The following is a 21,160-nucleotide window of genomic DNA, read 5'->3' as shown; positions in this document are numbered from 1 at the left end:
GAAAATCTCTGTGACCTTGGGTTAGGCAATGACATTTTAGATACAACACCAAAAGCATAATCCTTGAAAGAAAAAAACTGAGTTGTATTTCACTAAAATTAAAAACTTTGCTGTTGTTTTGTTCCTTCAGTTTTCTTCTATTCTTATACTCCACATATGAGTGAAATCATTTGGTACTTATCTTTCTCCGCCTAGCTGAGGAGGATGGGTGGGAAGGGAGGGATAAGGGTGGGGGAAAAAGAAAGGGGGCATTACGATTAGCATGTATAGTGTTGGGGGGGAACGGGGAGGGCTGTGCAACACAGAGAAGACAAGTAGTGATTTTACAGCACCTTACTTCTCTGATGGACAGTGACTGTGAAGGGGTATGTGGGGGGACTTGGTGAAGGGGGGAGCCTAGTAAACATAATGTTCTTCATGTAATTGTAGATTAATGATATCAAAATAAAATAAAATATTTTTTTAAAAACTTTACTCTGTGAAAGACACTGCTAAGAGAAGAAAACACAAGTCACAAGACTGAGAGAAACTCTGCAAAACATATCTGCTATAGGACAGGTATCCAAAATACACAAAGAACACTTAAGACTCAACAAGAAAACAAACACCCAATTAAAAACTGGGCCAAACAACTGAACAGACACTTCACCAAAGATTTGCTGATGTAAAATAAGCATATAGAAAAAGATGCTCAACATTATATGTCTTAGGGAATTGCACAGTAAAACAATACACTTACCATATGATCCAGCAATTGCACTTTCCTCTCTTCTAATGGAGACACTTTGTGCTATACATTTTGATATGTGGTACTTTCATTCTTATTTAGTCCAAATATTTTCAAATTTTTCTCTTGGTTAGTTCTCTGATTCATGGGTTATTTAGAACTTTGTTGTTTAGTCTTCAAATGTTTGAGGATTTTTCAGAGATCTTTGTTAGATCTCTAGCTTAATTCTGGATTTACAGTGAACATGCTTTGTGTGACTTGAATCCTTTTAAATGTACTTAAACTTGTATTATGCCCAGAATATAGTATATCTTGGCAAATGTTCCATAAGACTTGAAAAGATGTGTTTTCAACCCTTGCTTTGTGAAGTGTCCTATAAGTATTAGTTAGATGGAGCTGGTAGGGAATGCTTTCCAACTCTTCAATATCCTCACTGATTTTCTATATAATTGTTCTGTGGATTAACCGGAGAGAGGTATTGGAACCTCCACTTTCAATTATCAATATTTCTATTTCTCCTTGCAGTTCTATAAGCTTTTGCTTCATGTAGTTTAATGCTCTGTTATTTGGTAAACAAACATTTCAGACTTTTTACAAAATGACCCTTCATCATTATTAGGTGATTTTATTTATCCTCGGTAATATTATTTTCTCTGAAACCCATTTTGTCTGATATTAATAGAGACACTCCATTTTGATCAGAGTTAACATTGTATATATATTTCAACCTTTACTTCTTAATCTATTTGTCTTTATGTTTAAAGGGGATTTCTAGAAACATAAATTAGGTCTTGCTTTTTTATCCTTATAACCCCTGTCTTTTATTGAGGTATTCATACAATTTACATTCAAAATAGCTATTGTTATGATTAATTCTATCATATCACTGAGCTATTTATTTGCTATTTGCTTCATCTGATTTTTTCTTCCTTTTCCTTTTTTTTTTTTTTTTTTTTTTTACTTTCTTTTAGATTGAGTATTCCTATGAATACATTTTACCTCCTGGCATATTAGTTAGTTTTTTTGATATTTTAGTCGTTGTGTTAGGGTTTATGTAACTTATCACAACCCTCTTACAAATACACCAAGATATATAAAACATAGTACAACAACTTCACAATAGAAGTTTACAACTTTAGTATCTCCCCTTCTGGTTTTTATGCTATTTTTGTTATATTTGCACATATACACATATACATATAGGTAAAATATGTTATTAACCCTACAGTACAGTGTCATTTTTGTTTAAACAGTAATTACATTTTCAGGAGATTTAAATAAGGAAAAGATCTTATGCATGGACCAATGTAGTTACAGTTTCCAATGCTCTTTATTCCTTTGCTTGGTATTTGAAGAATTCCCTAGTTCTATGTATAGGTCTACAGTTTTCATCAAATCTGGAAATTTATTAGCCTTATTTTTAAGTATGTTTCTACCCACCTCACCATTGGGAACTACATTTATGAGTATATTAGTGGCTTGAAGTTGTCCCAAAGCTCAATTATTTTTTAAATTCCTTTTCTCGGTATTCCATTTTGGATTGTTTATACCATGCCTTTCAGGTTCACTAATCATCTGTGATACCAAATCTCCCATTAACCCAATCTAGTGTAGTTTTTATCTTATACATCATAGTTCTCACCTCTAGAAGTTTGATTCAGGTCTTTTTAAGTCTTCCCTATCTTGTTTAATTTTTTGAATATTTTGAACAGTGTGTGCTTTAGAGCTAATTTTTCCATGCTACTGAGACAGACCTTTCCAGATACTCTACCCAGTACCCCATAATTGTGACATTTTCCAGGCTGGCTGGTGCACCGGGCACTGTGCTGACTGAGTGACCTCCATGCACTGCTACTTGTCCTCCTTCTAGTCTCTGGACTCAAGTCCACTGCATCCTCCCATGCATACACTGACCAATACTCTGCTACAAACTCACGAGGGTCCTCTTGCAGATCTCAGGGATTCTTTCTCTGTGCAATTCTCTCTTTTCCAGGACTCTGCCCTGTGGACCGACCACTCTGACTAATCTGGCCACCTTGAACTCTCAGCTCTACTTTTTTCAGTTCAGGGAGTCCACTGAACTCTCCCTGAGTTTCCTGACACTAAAGCCCAAAATTAGCTCAAGGCTAATGTAGTAATTTTAAGGCTCATCTCATTTATTTTCTGTCTTTTAGTCATCACCGACTTTCATGTCTGATGTTCAATGCCTTCCAAATTGTTATTTCACATATTTTATCTAATTATTTGGTGTTGTTTCATGAAGAATAATAAATCCAATAGAGACAAGACATTCTTAATTTAAGAAACAAAATTTTGTTAATTACTTAAGGGACAGCAGAATTTTCTATTCCTTAAGAGTAAACAGTTAAGGCCTCCCAGAATTTTCAGTCAGGGGAGAAGACAAATGGGACTTACCAAATAAATGTGGAGAGGCCAATAAGAAAAAAAATTATCTTTTCATTACACCCCACAAGTTGTTCGTGTTCGTGAAAAACTTTGATGACCCTGAGTATGGGATTTGCTCATTCATGGCATCCTTTACTGCTGTTAGGGTAACTGTAACTTCCCTCTATTCAACAATAATTGTAAAGCTTTCTCACAAAATGAGGCATTTACTTTCTTCTTGTAAGATTTTCCAGCCAACATTTCCTCCTATCAGCTGTCACTGGACCTTAAAGGAAACCTGCTACACGCTGGTCATATTTACTGCTCACACAAAAGGATTTGGTAATGGAATCAGACTTCACCCTGCAAGTTGTTCTGCAGAGTCACAGATAGGGGAATCTTTACAAAATTGCCAAATTGGATTTGAGTGCTTGCACACTGTATTTGCTATTCCTTTGACATAAACCTATCTGGTCTGTGTCTTTGACTACATGGAACCCCTGAATAAAAGGTTTCAGTCAAAAACCTTTTTTTGTACTGTAGCAACACAAATGTTTCCAAAGGCAAGAAAAACGTTTATTGGTAGCCTCATTACTGCATAAAAAGAAACCCTTGATACTGTTCTTATTTCCAGGTTTTCAGATTTTTCCATTTCACTGAAGTCAGCATAGAAATGTTTAAACACTTGATGCTTCAATAAAAATATACGGGGGCTATATTGTGCACCAAGAATATAGAAATTAAGTAAACCATTTCTGCCTTTAAGATGCTTATAGTCTGCAGTGTGTCTCAGGGTTATATAGGCTAATAAGCCCAAAATTATAAAGATTTGTCTGTTTCCATAAAAGATACACAAGATGAGCTATTATAGAATTCAAAAATTGTAGAATAATCAAGTTTAAAAATCACAACAATAGAGTTCACTTACTATCATTCCTCTTAAACTCTACTAAACATATGTTCAAGTCTTCCACAGGAAACTGGTATCACCCCACCAAGCAGGGGTAGTGTGATAAGGCCCAGACCCAAGGGTCAAATCCCACCTTCCTTCTGTTTTTATAAACAAAAATCTACATACAGCCAGGTTCATTTATTTGCACATTGGTTAAGGCTGTTTCATCCTGCCACATCAGAGTTGAGTAGCTGTAACAGGGGACACATGGTCTCAGAAGGTGAACATATTTACTACCTGACCCTTTATAAAAAAATTCTGCTAACTCCTACATAAGTCCTACGTTAATTACTCTTACATTAATACTTGGTTGCTTTTAGATCTGCAAATAAAGGAAATTAAACAGCCCACTAGCCAATTTTATGTTCAACAGTATCTTGCCTGAGGGTTTCAGCCCCCAGCAAATTAACTTTGGACTTAGTGAGACCAAGAAATGACAATGGAACGTCCTTGGGGTAAAAGGGTTTCTTTACCCAGCTTTATTCTCATGGCGATAGAATCATGTCTGCATCCAGCAGCCTGCAGGTCCGTATCCTCCTCTGTCTCTGCCTCCACCCAGAGTACTGAGCAGAGCTCTTTATATGTGACTCAGTCAAAAATAGCTCATTGCCAGTGGGTGTGGGAGTATTAGCCTAGCAGCAGGCCAGTTACATCATCAAGTGGTTTAGGGTCAGGTGAGGATCCTGGCCATAGAACTTCCATTTTCCCCACAAGCAGCTTTCTTTACACTTAACCTATGTCTTTCTGTGTGCTTATATAATACTAATTGCCTTTACTCCACCTGAATATAAGCCACTTGAAGTGGAGGTTAAACCATTAAACTTTTCATTATAGTCCTTTATATGTTTTCCCTCAAACACCAGACCCCTTCCCTCAAACACCAAAATATTTAGAGGCTCTTAGAATCATCATCATGCAAATGCACAGTCAGAATCTTGACTCCAATTCTGCCTACCATTGACTTCCAAAATATATGATTCTCCAAAAGTATCAACTATTTCTACTATTACCTTCTTGAGAAGTTTTCTTGTAATCTTTTCATAAGAAGGGAATTTATCTCAGTATCAATTTCTCACATTCTGTTTTTCTAACTTTACCTTCTGCCAATAACACAGGTGGTCTCATTTGCTTACAAATAATCAAGATACCTAACAATGTAGCTAGGAGAGATTTCTTAATGCCATTCAATTTGGAATGTTATGCATGGTGTAGAGACACGATAAAAGTTTCCTAGCATAATACTCTTGTGAAAGGTACTCTGATAATATTCCATTCCATTATAAAACTTGATTTTATAATCTTCTAGTGAGTTACAAACCCCAGTTTGAAAAACTGTCCTACAGAGTCTACCTTAGGTAAAAATTAAACCAAACTAAACCTTAAGCAGATGGCTCCCTTAGTTAACAGCTGAAGAGAAACAGGTCCAGAAACATGACTTGTCCCAAGCAAAAGTCAGGATTAGAATTCACTTCTCTTTTGTCCTAGGGCATTTTATTACCTGTTCTACTTCCGATTTCCATGACCTAAGAACAAGCACAAACAGGATTTGTAAGAAGTCACAAAAATTTACCAATTATTTCTAAACAGATTATTAGGCAGTTGAACAATCCATAATAACAAAATATGAAGAAATCTAAAGAAGGTAAGTTCAAATGAAAATAGTTTAGAACTGTAACTAAACTTCCTTAAAAATAATTGCATTGGTGTTAACACAGATGTTTCTTGTAAAAGAATACTCACAGTTTTGGAGGCTGGAAGTCGCATCAGGGTGCCAGCAAGGTGGGGTTCTCAGTGAGGGGATCTCTTCCTGGTTGGGCCCTCACCTGGCCTTCCTTGATGGGAGAGAAGCAGAGAGGTGGATCTCAGGTCTCTTTTTATAAGAGGGTTTCCCCTTCAATACCTAATTACCTCCTGAAGGCCCCACCTCCAAATGCCATCACATTGGGGATTGCAATTTCAACACAGGAATTTTAGGGGGGACACAAACATTCAGTCCACAACACAAATAATTACCTACTAAGAGGAAAATATATACAGATGGGAAATGTCCACCTCTACTGACCTATACTTAAAGGTGAGCTTTATTTCTATTTCATTTAACCTGCTCCCTCCTCAAATCATTTCTGGAATCTCAAAGTCTACTTTCAAAAATGAGATGATTTCCTCAAGGGTCCTCAGCTAAAGTAGAGTTCAGATTTCTATTTCTCAGTGTGGGTTGGACTATGAGTAAGCCAACTTGCTTAGTGGCTTATTCCCTAGCCCCCGCTGTATTTTTTAAGTGTAATTAGAGACATTAAACACCTTTGTGAGTTTTTAGAAGGGCTAATACAGTTGCTCTTTTAATATTATACTTTAAGCATTTTAAACAGTGCTATGTCTAGTCACTGAATTACTTATGTTACTTCTTAGAAAAGTAAAAAATATACTCTGACATTTCCAAAATAAAAAGGCAGAGCTAGTTTTCAAGCCTGTGTTATTTCCTTATTTCAAGACCAGGTAATAGGATGTTCTCAATAAAACGAGAGTTCTTGTGGCCAGGATTCTCAACTGGCCCTGATTGACTAGCTCACTGCACACCTGTGGGCAATACATGGCTGTTGTGTCTATATAAAGAGCTCCGCCCAGTGTTCTGCACGTGACACGGTGGCATGGCTGCAAGGCTGCAGGAGAGCAGAGCAGAGGCTGGAGTGGTGGCAGCGCCAAGGACAGAGGCCCAGAGAATGGCTGTGTGGGACAACTGTGCAGAGAGGCCCAGAGGATGGCTGTGTGGAATGGCTGTGAAGGCAGAGAGACCCAGAGGATGGCTGTGCAGACAGAGGGGCCCAAAGGCAGAGACTGGCTTGCTGCATACAGACTCTCTGAGTAAATGGGTTTCTAGTGACTGACCTGCCACCTGGAAATAAAGTTGGGCATAACCCTTTCACCCCAAGAACGTTTTGCTGTCAATTTCTTTGGTCACATTGAATCCATAGTGAACTTGCCTGGGGCTGCAACCCATTGGCAAGACAGATGTTCAATCCATAAAATATTACTTTTATATTTTTACACAGCATACAGAGTATATAATAATAAGCAATAATAAATTGTCATTACCCCAACTGCTGTCTTAATCTTAAAAAAATAATTCCTCCATGGTTTTATCCATAAAACACATTCTGCTCATTTTGCAATTATTTACTTCCCATTACTGTTTCTCTTTTGTACTTAAGTACATGTTATCTTTTTCAGTTTAAGTACCATCAGTACTACCTATAAAAATTGATTGCTTTCTCTTGTTTTAAAAATCACTGGATAAAGAGATGCTGATATTCTTTTAATAATTTTCTTTTCTTGACATGCCCTCTGATGAAAACAGCTCTGGAATAATAGAGGGAAACTAAGCAGCATAGGTTGCTTTCTAATAATTTCATATGTAAGGACATGGTATCCATGACAAAGAAAGCATCATATAAACTACTAAAATAAAATGTTGCTCTCTAGTCCCTCACTCTAAATACTGACCACTTCAGAAATATCAAGCCCTCTGCATAAATGCCTTTTAATATTGACTATTACCCTAAAACTGATTTTTTCAAATGTCAAACCAATTCACTACTATTGGATAAATATTCCAAAAGTTCTGGTTTGAGAGTTTTATTGGAAATATTAGCAAAATACATCCCTACAGGGAGAGGGGCGGAAGATGGCGGCGTGAGTAGAGCAGCGGAAATCTCCTCCCAAAACAACATATATCTATGAAAATATAACAAAGACAACCCTTCCTAGAATAAAGACTAGAGGACACAGGACAATATCCAGACCACATCCGCACCGGAGACAACCCAGCCCCTCACGAAGGGGGTAAGATACAAGCCCCGGACCCGCGGGAGCCGAGCGCCCCTCCCCCCAGCTCCCGACGGGAGAAGAGCAGGCAGAGCGGGAGGGAGACGGAGCCCAGGACTGCCGAACACTCAGCCCCGGCCATCCGGGCCAGAGTGCAGGGCACTCGATACTAGGAAAACAGGGCAGCAAGAACAGTGAGCGGGCACTGGAGGCTGGGTGCCAGAGGACATAAGAAAAGCGCGCAACCATTTTTTTTTTTTGCTTTTTTGCTGTTTTGTTTTGGCGAGCGATTTTTGGAAGTCTTAAAGGGATAGGGACCCCAATACTAGGGAAACAGGGCAGCAAGACCGGTGAGCAGAGGCCTGAGGCTGGCACTGGAGAATAAAGAAAAACGAACAACCACCTTTTTTTTTTTTTTTTTAATTAAAAACTTTTTTTTTTTTTAATTTAAAAATGTTTTTTCTTTTTTTTTTTGGTGGTCGTTGTTTTGTTTTGGCGGGTGCTTTTTGGAAGTCTTAAGGGGCAGGGTGGGTCACTTAATCCAGAGGGAGGGAATCCGGGATCTCTGGGCACCCTAACCCCTGGGCTGCAGGGAGCACGGAGGCCCCTTACAGAGATAAATAGCCTCCCAGCCGCTCCTGCTCCAACGCGACTCCACCATTTTGGAGTAGCTGCCCGAGCCAGGCCACGCCCACAGCAACAGCGGAGATTAACTACATAGCAGCCGGGCAGGAAGCAGAAACCCTGTCTGCGGGCAGCTGCGCAGCACAAGCCACTAGAGGTCGCTGTTCTCCCAGGAGAGGAGGGCCACAAACCAACAAGAAAGGAAGTCCTTCCAGCCGCCACTCGTCCCAGTTCTGCAGACTATTCCTATCACCATGAAAAGGCAAAGCTACAGGCAGACAAAGATCACAGAGACAACACCAGAGAAGGAGACAGACCTAACCAGTCTTCCTGACAAAGAATTCAAAATAAGAATCATAAACATGCTGACAGAGATGCAGAGAAACACACAAGAAAAATGGGATGAAGTCCGGAAAGAGATCACAGATGCCAGAAAGGAGATCGGAGAAATGAAACAAACTCTGGAAGGGTTTATAAGCAGAATGGATAGAATGCAAGAGGCCATTGATGGAATTGAAATCAGAGAACAGGAACGCATAGAAGCTGACATAGAGAGAGACAAAAAGATCTCCAGGAATGAAACAATATTAAGAGAACTGTGTGACCAATCCAAAAGGAACAATATCCATATTATAGGGGTCCCAGAAGAAGAAGAGAGAGGAAAAGAGATGGAAAGTATCTTAGAAGAAATAATTGCTGAAAACTTTCCCACACTGGGGGAGGAAGTAATCGAACAGACCACGGAAATACACAGAACCTCCAACAGAAAGGATCCAAGAAGGGCAACACCAAGACACATAATAATTAAAATGGCAAAGATCAAGGACAAGGAAAGAGTGTTAAAGGCAGCTAGAGAGAAAAAGGTCACCTATAAAGGGAAACCCATCAGGCTAACGTCAGATTTCTCAACAGAAACCCTACAGGCCAGAAGAGAATGGCATGATATATTTAATACAATGAAACAGAAGGGCCTTGAACCAAGGATACTGTATCCAGCACGACTATCATTCAAATATGACGGTGGGATTAAACAATTCCCAGACAAACAAAAGCTGAGGGAATTTGCTTTCCACAAACCACCTCTACAGAACATCTTACAGGGACTGCTCTAGATGGGAGCACTCCTAGAAAGAGCACAGCACAAAACACCTAACATATGAAGAATCGAGGAGGAGGAACAAGAAGGGAGAGAAGAAAAGAATCTCCAGACACTGTATATAACAGCTCAATAAGTGAGCTAAGTTAGGTAGTAAGATACTAAAGAGGCTAACCTTGAACCTTTGGTAACCACGAATTTAAAGCCTGCAATGGCAATAAGTACATATCTTTCAATAGTCACCCTAAATGTTAATGGGTTGAATGCACCAATCAAAAGACACAGAGTAACAGAATGGATAAAAAAGCAAGACCCATCTATATGCTGCTTACAAGAAACTCACCTCAAACCCAAAGACATGTACAGACTAAAAGTCAAGGGATGGAAAAACATATTTCAAGCAAACAACAGTGAGAAGAAAGCAGGGGTTGCAGTACTAATATCAGATAAAATAGACTTCAAAACAAAGAAAGTAACAAGAGATAAAGAAGGACACTACATAATGATAAAGGGCTCAGTCAAACAAGAGGATATAACCATTCTAAATATATATGCACCCAACACAGGAGCACCAGCATATGTGAAACAAATACTAACAGAAATAAAGGGGGATATAGACTGCAATGCATTCATTCTAGGAGACTTCAACACACCACTCACCCCAAAGGATAGATCCACTGGGCAGAAAATAAGTAAGGACACGGAAGCACTGAACAACACAGTAGAGCAGATGGACCTAATAGACATCTATAGAACTCTACATCCAAAAGCAGCGGGATATACATTCTTCTCAAGTGCACATGGAACATTCTCCAGAATAGACCACATACTAGGCCACAAAAAGAGCCTCACTAAATTCCAAAAGATTGAAATCCTACCAACCAACTTTTCAGACTACAAAGGCATAAAACTAGAAATAAACTGTACAAAGAAAGCAAAGAGGCTCACAAACACATGGAGGCTTAACAACAAGCTCCTAAATAATCAATGGATCAATGACCAAATCAAAATGGAGATCCAGCAATATATGGAAACAAATGACAACAACAACACTAAGCCCCAACTTCTGTGGGACACAGCAAAAGCAGTTTTAAGAGGAAAGTATATAGCAATCCAAGCATATTTAAAAAAGGAAGAGCAATCCCAAATGAAAGGTCTAATGTCACAATTATCGAAATTGGAAAAGAAGAACAGATGAGGCCTAAGGTCAGCAGAAGGAGGGACATAATAAAGATCAGAGAAGAAATAAATAAAATTGGGAAGAATAAAACAATAGCAAAAATCAATGAAACCAAGAGCTGGTTCTTCGAGAAAATAAACAAAATAGATAAGCCTCTAGCCAGACCTATTAAGAAGAAAAGAGAGTCAACACAAATCAACAGTATCAGAAACGAGAAAGGAAAAATCACGACAGACCCCACGGAAATTCAAAGAATTATTGGAGAATACTATGAAAACCTATATGCTAACAAGCTGGGAAACCTAGGAGAAATGGACAACTTCCTAGAAAAATATAACCTTCCAAGATTGACCCAGGAAGAAACAGAAAATCTAAACAGACCAATTACCAGCAACGAAATTGAAGCGGTAATCAAAAACTACCAAAGAACAAAACCCCCGGGCCAGATGGATTTACCTCGGAATTTTATCAGACATACAGGGAAGACATAATACCCATTCTCCTTAAAGTTATCCAAAAAATAGAAGAGGAGGGAATACTCCCAAACTCATTCTATGAAGCCAACATCACCCTAATACCAAAACCAGGCAAAGACCCCACCAAAAAAGAAAACTACAGACCAATATCCCTGAAGAACGTAGATGCAAAAATACTCAACAAAATATTAGCAAACCGAATTCAAAAATACATCAAAAGGATCATACACCATGACCAAGTGGGATTCATGGCAGGGATGCAAGGATGGTAAAACATTCGAAAATCCATCAACATCACCCACCACATAAACAAAAAGAAGGACAAAAACCACATGATCGTCCCCATAGATGCTGAAAAAGCATTCGACAAAATTCAACATCCATTCATGATAAAAACTCTCAACAAAATGGGCATAGAGTGCAAGTACCTCAACATAATAAAGGCCATATATGATAAACCCACAGCTACATCATACTGAACAGCGAGAGGCTGAAAGCTTTTCCTCTGAGATCGGGAACAAGACAGGGATGCCCACTCTCCCCACTGTTATTCAACATGGTACTGGAGGTCCTAGCCACAGCAATTAGACAAAACAAAGAAATACAAGGAATCCAGATTGGTAAAGAAGAAGTCAAACTGTCACTATTTGCAGATGACATGATATTGTACATAAAAAATCCTAAAGACTCCACTGCAAAACTACTAGAACTAATATTGGAATTCAGCAAAGTTGCAGGATATAAAATTAACACACATAAATTTGTAGCTTTCCTACACACTAACAATGAACTAATAGAAAAAGAAATCAGGAAAACAATTCCTTTCACAATAGCATCAAAAAGAATAAAATACCTAGGAATAAACCTAACCAAGGAAGTGAAAGACCTATACCCTGAAAACTACAAGACATTCTTAAGAGAAATTAAAGAGGTCACTAACAAATGGAAACTCATCCCATGCTCCTGGCTAGGAAGAGTTAATATCGTCAAAATGGCCATCCTGCCCAAAGCAATATACAGATTCGATGCAATCCCTATCAAATTACCAACAGCATTCTTCAATGAACTGGAACAAATAGTTCAAAAATTCATATGGAAACACCAAAGACCCCGAATATCTAAAGCAATCCTGAGAAGGAAGAATAAAGTGCAGGGGATCTCACTCCCCAACTTCAAGCTCTACTACAAAGCCACAGTAATCAAGACAATTGGTACTGGCACAAGAACAGAGCCACAGACCAGTGGAACAGAATAGAGAGTCCAGACATTAACCCAAACATATATGGCCAATTAATATTTGACAAAGGAGCCATGGACATACAATGGGGAAATGACAGTCTCTTCAACAGATGGTGCTGGCAAAACTGGACAGCTACATGTAAGAGAATGAAACTGGATCACTGTCTAACCCCATACACAAAACTAAACTCCAAATGAATCAAAGACCTGAATGTAAGTCATGAAACCATAAAACTCTTAGAAAAAATCATAGACAAAAATATCATGGACATAAACATGAGTGACTTCTTCATGAACATATCTCCCCGGGCAAGGGAAACAAAGGCAAAAATGAACAAGTGGGACTATATCAAGCTAAAAAGCTTCCGTACAGCAAAGGACACCATCAATCGAACAAAAACGTATCCTACAATATGGGAGAACATATTCATAAATGACAGATCCGATAAAGGATTGACATCCAAAATATATAAAGAGCTCATGCACCTCAACAAACAAAAAGCAAATAATCCAATTAAAAAATGGGCAGAGGAGGGGCGGAGCCAACATGGCGGCGTGAGTAGGACAGTGGGACTCTCCTCCCAAAAACATATATACTTTTGAAAATACAACAAACACAACTAGCCCTAAAAGAGAGACCAGAAGACTCAGGACAGTGGCCAGACTGCAGCTACACCAGCGAGAACCCAGCGACTGGTGAAAGGGGTAAGATACAAGCCCCGGCTCGGCGGGACCCGAGCACCCCTCCCCCCAGCTCCCGGCGGGAGAACAATAGGCAGAGCGGGAGGGAGACGGAGCCCAGGACTGCCGAACACCCAGCCCCAGCCATCCGGGCCAGAGTGCAGACACAGTACATGCCCAGGGGGCCCTGGATACTGGGGGAACAGGGAGTAAGACCTCTGAGTGGGTGCTGAAGCTGATGCCCCTGTGACAAAGAAAAGCGGGGGCTTTTTGAAAGTCTTAAAGGGACAGAGACTTAACAGCTTGACGGAAAGAACCCAGGTCACAGTACAGCAGCTGGAAATTACAGGGAAAACCGGGTGCACTAACCCCCTGGGCAACAGCTCGGAGACCCCTCACGGAGGCAAACAGTCAAGCAGCCCCCCATCCATTACCCCACTGGGCGCTGCGAAAGCAGAGAAGCAGCCTGAGACAAATTCCGCCCACAGAAAGGGAAATTTCTCCCTTCCGGCCAGGCAAGACACAAAGACCCACTCTACACGCAATTACCCAACACAAGCCACTAGGGGTCGCAGTTGTCCCAGTAAAGAAAGGCCAGTAGCAAGTGAAAATTTTGGCCCTCCCAGCTGACAGTCAATAGCACCTGTCAACATGAAAAGGCAAAAAAATATGATCCAGACAAGACTAACCCAGACAGCTTCAGCATCTGCTACATCTTCCCCTGAGAAGGAATCTGGGGAGATAGATTTAGCCAGTCTACCTGAAAAAGAATTCAAAACAAAAGTCATAACCATGCTGATGGACTTGCAGAGAAATATGCAAGAACTAAGGAAGGAGAATTCAGAAATAAAACAAGCTCTGGAAGGACTTCAAAACAGAATGGACGAGATGCAAGAGACCATTAATGGACTAGAAAACAGAGAACAGGAACGCAGAGAAGCTGATGCAGAGAGAGATAAAAGGATCTCCAGGAATGAAAGAATTTTAAGAGAGCTGAGTGATCAATCTAAAAGGAATAATATAAGAATCATAGGTATTCCAGAAGAAGTAGAGAGAGAAAAGGGGATAGAAAATGTCTTTGAAGAAATAATTGCTGAAAATTTCCCCAAACTGGGGGAAGAAATGGCCTCTCAGACCACAGAGGTACACAGAACTCCCATGACAAGGGATCCAAGGAGGGCAACACCAAGACACATAATAATTAAAATGGCAAAGATCAAAGACAAGGACAAAGTATTACAAGCAGCCAGAGAGAAAAAAAGGATACCTACAAAGGAAAACCCATCAGGCTATCATCAGACTTCTCAACAGAAACCTTACAGGCCAGAAGAGAATGGCATGATATACTTAATGCAATGAAACAGAAGGGCCTCGAACCAAGACTACTGTATCCAGCACGAATATCATTTAAATATGAAGGAGGGATTAAACAATTCCCAGACAAGCAAAAGTTGAGGGAATTTGCCTCCCACAAACCACCTCTACAGGGCATCCTACAGGGACTGCTCTAGATGGGAGCACTCCTAAAAAGAGCACACAACAAAACACCCAACATATGAAGAAGGGAGGAGGAGGAATAAGAAGGGAGAGAAATAAAGAATCATCAGACAGTGTTTATAATAGCTCAACAAGCGACTTAAGTTAGACAGTAAGACAGTAAAGAAGCTAACCCTAAACCTATGGTAACCACAAACTTAAAGCCTGCAATGGCAATAAATTCATACCTTTCAATAATCACCCTAAATGTAAATGGACTGAATGCACCAATCAAAAGACACAGAGTAATAGAATGGATAAAAAAGCAAGATCCATCCATATGCTGCTTACAAGAGACTCACCTCAAACCCAAAGACGCGCACAGACTTAAAGTCAAGGAATGGAAAAAGATATTTCAAGCAAACAACAGAGAGAAGAAAGCAGGTGTTGCAATTCTGGTATCAGACAAAACAGACTTCAAAATAAAGAAAGTAACAAAAGACAAAGAAGGACATTACATAATGATAAAGGGCTCAGTCCATCAAGAGGATATAACCATTATAAATATATATGCACCCAATACAGGAGCACCAACATACCTGAAACAAATATTAACAGAACTAAAGGAGGAAATAGAATGCAATGCATTCATTCTAGGAGACTTCAACACACCACTCACTCCAAAGGACAGATCCACCAGACAGAAAATAAGTAAGGACACAGAGGCACTGAACAACACACTAGAACACATGTACCTAATAGACATCTACAGAACTCTACATCCAAAAGCAACAGGATACACGTTCTTCTCAAGTGCACATGGAACATTCTCCAGAATAGACCACATACTAGGACACAAAAAGAGCCTCAGTAAATTACAAAAGATTGAAATCCTACCAACCAACTTTTCAGACCACAAAGGCATGAAACTAGAAATAAACTGTTCAAAGAAAGCAAAAAGGCTCACAAACACATGGAGGCTAAAAACACGCTCCTAAATAATCAATGGATCAATGACCAAATCAAAATGGAGATCCAGCAATATATGGAAACAAATGACAACAACAACACTAAGCCCCAACTTCTGTTGGACACAGCAAAAGCAGTCTTAAGAGGAAAGTATATAGCACTCCAAGCATTTTTAAAAAAGGAAGAGCAATCCCAAATGAACGGTCTAATGTCACAACTATCAAAATTGGAAAAAGAACAACAAATGAGGCCTAAGGTCAGCAGAAGGAGGGATATAATAAAGATCAGAGAAGAAATAAATAAAATTGAGAAGAATAAAACAATAGCAAAAATCAATGAAACCAAGAGCTGGTTCTTCGAGAAAATAAACAAAATACATAAGCCTCTAGCCAGACTTATTAAGACGAAAAGAGAGTCAACACAAATCAACAGTATCAGAAATGAGAAAGGAAAAATCACAACAGATCCCGCAGAAATACAAAGAATTATTAGAGACTACTATGAAAACCTATATGCTAACAAGCTGGGAAACCTAGGAGAAATGGACAACTTCCTAGAAAAATACAACCTTCCAAGACTGACCCAAAAAGAAACAGAAAATCTAAACAGACCAATTACCAGCAACGAAATTGAAGCGGTAATCAAAAAACTACCAAAGAACAAAACCCCCGGGCCAGATGGATTTACCTCGGAATTTTATCAGACATACAGGGAAGACATAATACCCATTCTCCTTAAAGTTTTCCAAGAAATAGAAGAGGAGGGGATACTCCCAAACTCATTCTATGAAGCTAACATCACCCTAATACCAAAACCAGGCAAAGACACCACCAAAAAAGAAAACTACAGACCAATATCCCTGATGAACGTAGACGCAAAAATACTCAACAAAATTTTAGCAAACCGAATTCAAAAATACATCAAAACCATCGTACACCATGACCAAGTGGGATTCATCCCAGGGATGCAAGGATGGCACAACATTCGAAAGTCCATCAATATCATCCACCACATCAACAAAAAGAAAGACAAAAACCACATGATCATCTCCATAGATGCTGAAAAAGCATTTGACAAAGTTCAACATCCATTCATGATAAAAACTCTCAGCAAAATGGGAATAGAGGGCAAGTACCTCAACATAATAAAGGCCATCTATGAAAAACCCACAGCCAACATTATATTGAATAGCGAGAAGCTGAAAGCATTTCCGCTGAGATCGGGAACTAGACAGGGATGCCCACTCTCCCCACTGTTATTTAACATAGTACTAGAGGTCCTAGCCACGGCAATCAGACAAAACAAAAAAATACAAGGAATCCAGATTGGCAAAGAAGAAGTCAATCTGTCACTATTTGCAGATGACATGATACTGTACATAAAAAACCCTAAAGACTCCACCCCAGAACTACTAGAACTGATATCGGAATACAGCAAAGTTGCAGGATACAAAATCAACACACAGAAATCTGTGGCTTTCCTATATACCAACAATGAACCAACAGAAAGAGAAATCAGGAAAACAACTCCATTCACAATTGCATCAAAAAAAATAAAATACCTAGGAATAAACCTAACCAAAGAAGTGAAAGACTTATACTCTGAAAACTACAAGTCACTCTTAAAAGAAATTAAAGGGGACACTAACAGATGGAAACGCATCCCATGCTCATGGCTAGGAAGAATTAATATCGTCAAAATGGCCATCCTGCCCAAAGCAATATACAGATTTGATGTAATCCCTATGAAACTACCAGCAACATTCTTCAATGAATTGGAACAAATAATTCAAAAATTCATATGGAACCACCAAAGACCCCGAATAGCCAAAGCAATCCTGAGAAAGAAGAATAAAGTAGGGGGGATCTCACTCCCCAACTTCAAGCTCTATTATAAAGCCATAGTAATCAAGACAATTTGGTACTGGCACAAGAACAGAGCCACAGACCAATGGAACAGACTAGAGAATCCAGACATTAACTCAGACATATATGGTCAATTAATATTTGATAAAGGAGCCATGGACATACAATGGCGAAATGACAGTCTCTTCAACAGATGGTGCTGGCAAAACTGGACAGCTACATGTAGGAGAATGAAACTGGACCATCGTCTAACCCCATATACAAAAGTAAACTCAAAATGGATCAAAGACCTGAATGTAAGTCATAAAACCATTAAACTCTTGGAAGAAAACATAGGCACAAACCTCTTAGACATAAACATGAGTGACCTCTTCTTGAACATATCTCCCCGGGCAAGGAAAACAACAGCAAGAATGAAAAAGTGGGACTATATTAAGCTGAAAAGCTTCTGTACAGCAAAAGACACCATCAATAGAACAAAAAGGAACCCTACAGTATGGGAGAATATCTTTGAAAATGACACATCCGATAAAGGCTTGACGTGCAGAATATATAAAGAGCTCACACGCCTCAACAAACAAAAAACAAATAACCCAATTAAAAAATGGACAAAGGAACTGAACAGATGGTTCTCCAAAAAAGAAATACAGATGGCCAACAGACACATGAAAAGATGCTCCACATCGCTAATTATCAGAGAAATGCAAATTAAAACTACAATGAGGTATCACCTCACACCAGTAAGGATGGCTGCCATGCAAAAGACAAACAACAACAAATGTTGGCGAGGCTGTGGAGAAAGGGGAACCCTCCTACACTGCTGGTGGGAATGTAAACTTGTTCAACCATTGTGGAAAGCAGTATGGAGGTACATCAAAATGCTCAAAACAGACATACCATTTGACCCAGGAATTGCACTCCTAGGAATTTACCCTAAGAATGCAGCAATCAAGTATGAGAAAGACCAATGTACCCCTATGTTTATCGCAGCACTATTTACAATAGCCAAGAATTGGAAGCAACCTAAATGTCCATCGATAGATGAATGGATAAAGAAGATGTGGTACATATACACAATGGAATACTACTCAGCCATAAGAAAAGGACAAATCCAACCATTTGCAGCAACATGGATGGAGCTGGAGGGTATTTTGCTCAGTGAAACAAGCCAAGCAGAGAAAGAGAAATACCGAATGATTTCACTCATCTGTGGAATATAAGAACAAAGGAAAAACTGAAGGAACAAAACAGCAGCAGAATCACAGAACTCAAGAATGGACTAACAGGTACCAAAGGGAAAGGGACTGGGGAGGATGGGTGGGTAGGGAGGGATAAGGGGGGGCAGAAAAAGAGGGGTATTAAGATTAGCATCCATAGCGGGGTGGGAGAAAGGGGAGGGCTGTACAACACAGAGAAGACAAGTAGTGATTCTACAACAGGTTGCTACGCTGATGGACTGTGACTGTAAAGGAGTATATAGGGGGGACCTGGTATAGGGGAGAGCCTAGTAAACAAAGTATTCGTCATGTAAGTGTAGATTAATGATTAAAAAAAAAAAATGCAGTTCCTATTTGGTGACCTCTAATGAGTTCTACACAATGATATAAAGGACATATAAAAGTGTAGGCAAAGGGTCTGTTTGTGTTTATACAGAGGATCAAAGCCTAATTTGTCTACCCCGAAAATGAACTAAGATACGATATGAAAAAGAACTTCCAACATCAGCACTCTCGGGAAGACTCATGACAGAAGATAATCAGAAAAAAAAAAAAAAAAAAAAAAACATCAACAAAGATCCACGCACTGTCACAGGTGTAGATGCACTCATCCCACCAGTTCCTGGACTTGCCATGGGAAAGATGAAGGAGATATCTAAGCTGGCCTGTGCATGCAGTAAAACAAAAATTGGACTGGATCTATACTGTTGGAACTCAACCAAGAATTAGGAGAAGTGCAAATTGTAGCACTCCAAAATCTTACAACCACAGACTATTTATCGTTAAAAGAACATATGGGATATGATCAGTCCCCAGGAATGGGGTGTTCTAGTTTATCTGAGTTCTCTCAGACTGTTTAAGTTCAGTCGGACAATATCCACCATATCATAGATAAGTTTTCACAAATGCCTAAGGTGCCTAACTGGTTTTCTTGGTTTCACTGGAGATGGCTGGTAATTACAGGTATGCTTTGGTTAGGTAACTATATTCCTATTATGTTAATGTGTCTGCACAATTTAATTAGTCGTTTAAAACCTATCCATGCTGAAGTTACTCTACAAGAAGATATGTCAAAGAAATAATCAATCTTCCCAGGTTTTCTTCTGCCTGCTACTTCTATAGCTTTTCTTCTTCCTACCTAATCACAACCTTTAAATAGAACTCGTGCCACATGTCGAATTTACCGAGTATCATAATTCTTCCAAGTGGTAAAGACACCTCAAGACAAAAGCTGGGCATAGAAGCCACAGGGCATAAATATGCAAAGAAGTAAAAAGCTAACCTTTTCAAACGATAAGGCTTCTCTCTCACTTACCAACTTAACATTTCCCTGTATGGCCCCGGAAGATGACTGGTTAGCCAGAGACGGGTAAGATTCCTCAAGGGAGGAACAACCTAAGACAGGCACAGTCGCAGGGGGCCATCTGGTGAGAAAATGGGGAGCAGCAGAGGTGAGGCTTAGAACCTCCCCCCTCATGTTCTGAGAGAAATCTTCTGCATACATGGATGCTTATTGCCCTCGTCTAGCGCGGATTAACACATAGTCTACAGGCACACACCTGATCATCTACATTTGCTCTCTTACAACACTAAACTCTGTTTTCTACCTTTATCTCGTATCTACCTACCACTTCAGCATTTTATTAAAAATAATAATAATAGAGAAATGTGGTATCCACATATAAATCAAGTTTAAAAATCAAATGAATATTCATATTTGAACTGACTGTGTATAGTTCATAATGCATTAACAAAACCGAAAGCTTCTGTGATGACTGCCCTTGCACTGTTCACCATGTAACTTATTCACTATGTAAGAATTTGTACTCCATGTAAGAATTTGTTCGTTATGCATCAGAAGATTGGAGACTGACAAAAATTAGGCTTGGGGTGGATTAATGATTGTGCATTGAGTATTGACCCCCCTATACAGAAATTTATTGTGGTTAACAACTATTTGATCAATAAATATGAGAGATGCCCTCACTATATATATATATATATATATATATATATATATATATATATATATATATATATAAACACACTTCCAATTGTAAAATAAATACGTAACCGGGATGTAATGTATAGCATAAGGAATATAGTCAAAATATTGTAACAACTTGGTATGGTGATACCTGGTACCTAGAACTATCATGAATATAAATGTTGAGTCGCTGTGTTGTACACCTGAAACTAATGTAATACAATGCTGTTGTCAACTACCCTTCAATAAAAAAAATAAAATAAAATAAAATAAAATAAAAGACATGGAAGATAAAAAAAAAAAAAATGGGCAGAGGAGCTGAATAGACAGTTCTCTAAAGAAGAAATCCAGATGGCCAACAGACACATGAAAAGATGCTCCACATCGCTTATCATCGAGAAATGTAAATTAAAACCACAATGAGATATCACCTCACACCAGTAAGGATCGCCATTATCGAAAAG

This window comes from Manis pentadactyla, chromosome 3 (assembly GCF_030020395.1).
Source record: "Manis pentadactyla isolate mManPen7 chromosome 3, mManPen7.hap1, whole genome shotgun sequence".
NCBI lineage: Eukaryota > Metazoa > Chordata > Mammalia > Pholidota > Manidae > Manis > Manis pentadactyla.
Note: the sequence above shows the minus strand (reverse complement) of the source record.